The following is a 2833-nucleotide window of genomic DNA, read 5'->3' as shown; positions in this document are numbered from 1 at the left end:
ACTTGGTTTCTCTTACTGAGAACAATCACATTTTGCTCTACTGGCTAACATGGTACAAAACCTTTTTTCTTTTTACGTTTTTTTCCCGCACCGCGATGCGGATTAAAAAAAAATCACTCATTGTATGACCCCATTCAAAAGAATGGGGTTTATATTCGTGCGAGATTTGTGAGTCTCGCAACTCACAAATCTGGCACGATTTTCCCAGCTGTGTGAAAGCGGCCTAAGGGGCTACAAACAGATTTTCATGAAATCCTGGAAATTAGTCATGTTTAGAAAGCTTGCGCCAAGGGGCTAGATCATGTATGTGAATTTGTTTTGCAGCGGTATACAGCATGGTTTAGGTATTGGTACAGGTACAGATGGGGAGGGGGGTCCAAGCTGTACTTTTGCACCCAGGCCCCTGAGCCTTTTGTTATACCCCTGACTGGAACTATAAGTGTTTGAATTAGAATGAGCTCAGTTCATCAAAAATCGTAATGTCCCTTTACTGCAGGTAAACCGGGTATTCGTGTAATATGTCTCCACTGGAAGTATGGGCGTGACCGGGTTGAGCAAGAGGTAATGCGTAGGTCATGCCCACAGCTCCCGATTAGCTGTGGGACGCATATGCCTTCACCAAGCTGGTCATAGAGAAAAAGCTCAGTGGAGGTGATGGCAAAGCAGGACGCCCGTATCTGGCGTTCTGTTGCCACGGCGACTGGTCTGCCCTCTGTGAATTTTCTCACGGGGATCCGATGACCTCACGGAAGTAGCGCTTTCCCTCTGTGAAACCCTTTATACGCTGCGATTCACATAGATCGCGGCATGTAAAGGGTTAACAGCGAAGGTCACTGCTCCAATGCACCCCCAAGCTGATGCAGCGGAAGGCCGGCTATCAATGACATCTGGGTCTCCTGCTGCCGGAGCTCATCAATGTCGGGGCTGATGGCAAAGCAGGATGCCTGTATCTGGCATCCCTTTGCCATGACAACCCGTCAGGTCTCCACAATTTTTTATCGTGGAGGTCCAATGACGAAAAACAGAGGGAGCTTTCTCCCTCTGTGAAAACCCTTTACACTCCACGATCAACATAGATCGCGGCATGTAAGCGGTTATTGGCGTCCCTATGATGCATCGAGCTCTCGGCAGCTCGGTCAAGCTAGGAACGTCACAGCCAATCGGGAGCTGTTGGCGTCACCTCTAGCTCAGCCCAGGCATGCCCACACTTCTGGTGTCGACATATTACACTAATACCGGTAAACTGTAGTGAGGTGGATGGGGGAGTAAATAGCTAGCCTGGAGTCTCCCCTCCTTATCAGTCCTGATTACACCTGGGACACATGCCCTGCCCCTTCCCCACCCTCTTCCAGTTATGTTCCTGCTTCATTATAAAGTTTTATCATTTGCAGTTGGCCTCTGATACTTGCAATTAACTGTATAGTATAAAAACCACTGCAAGTGAAATTTCCAGCAGTTTATCTGTTATTTGCCCGTCCACAGATGCAATGAGACTTGTTTGTGCAAGGCGATACTGTAATTACTTCATGGCTGCTTTAGAATCTATAGAGCCCATGTTTGAACTATATTCTGTTCCAGTCAGTGTGAGCTTCAGGTAACATTGGAGTTGGCTACACCCTATAGTGTGGCCAAATAAAAGGCGTTCCCAAAAGCTGAATGACTCTGCTGCATAACAATCCCATTGTAGAAGATATGAAAGCAGCAAGGTAGACCCCTTTAAGGGCTTCAACAGAGGAATGTATGCATAAATGCACTAACCACAACAGAGCGTATATTTGCATGAGCAAGGGTTATATGGTGCGTCGCTCCCTTCCCCTTGTTTCTTCTAACCTGCCATAGACTTCTATGGCAGCTTTCCGTGCGTGAGAAACAAGCTCATGAGGACAAAGCAAATGAAATCTATGGGTTCTCTTTGTCATGTTTTGCAAGCACGAATTTCACTCGTGCAAAAATGTGCGCAAACACGTTCTTCTGTTTAATCCCTAATGCAGATGTATTGGTTGGATTGAGTCAAAACAGACATTGGACAGATCTATGTATGTATCTATCTGTCTACCTTGACCCCATTGGTGACAGGGACTTATGTTGAGAGCAAAAACACATGGGCACATGCATTAATATGCTCGCTGCTATGGAGTGTGTTAGTGCATGAACTGTTTTGTTTTTTTTTTCTTTGGACTATTCAAACTTCGAGCTGTTGTGTGCGAGTTTGAATTTAAAAAAAAAGCGGGAAGATAGATCCTGCCCTATCTTTCTTTATTAACTACGTCCCGATAGTGAAAACGAAACCATTAAATTTGCAATAGGAGGGGGCGAAACAGGGGCGGAGCTAAGTCTGGGCACTTAGCTCCGCCCCTGTCCCACCCCTCCCATTGCAAGTAGTGGCGAGGGGCGGGGAAGGGGCGGAAGCTCAGTTCCTGCTCCTGGCTCTTCCATCCCACCCCCCCCCCTGCAGACAAGGACACCGTATATCGTCTCAGCGTGAAAACCGAGCCGATATACGGTCGTCTAAAGAAGCCCTAAGCCGCAATGATCACAATTTATGTACAGTTCTGAGCTAAATAGTCAACGTTTGTGTTATATAAGCAATCGAAAATAAAACAAAAATAAACAATACAATTCTGGTGTAAGTTGCTGTTTTTTGGTTCAAATCAATTTAGACTAATTAACTATTGATTTGTACCAAAAAGCATAGATGACCTTCTTCTTAGGGCTTTGAAAGACGAGCATGTTATGTAATACGATCGCTCAAGCACATTTTTTTTGCTCAGTGAACGAGTGTATTTTGCACAGCCACAATTTTTTTCACTGGGGACACCCCTAAAAAAGAACC

Source organism: Eleutherodactylus coqui, chromosome 8 (genome assembly GCF_035609145.1).
Source record: "Eleutherodactylus coqui strain aEleCoq1 chromosome 8, aEleCoq1.hap1, whole genome shotgun sequence".
In the NCBI taxonomy this organism is placed as follows: domain Eukaryota; kingdom Metazoa; phylum Chordata; class Amphibia; order Anura; family Eleutherodactylidae; genus Eleutherodactylus; species Eleutherodactylus coqui.
Note: the sequence above shows the minus strand (reverse complement) of the source record.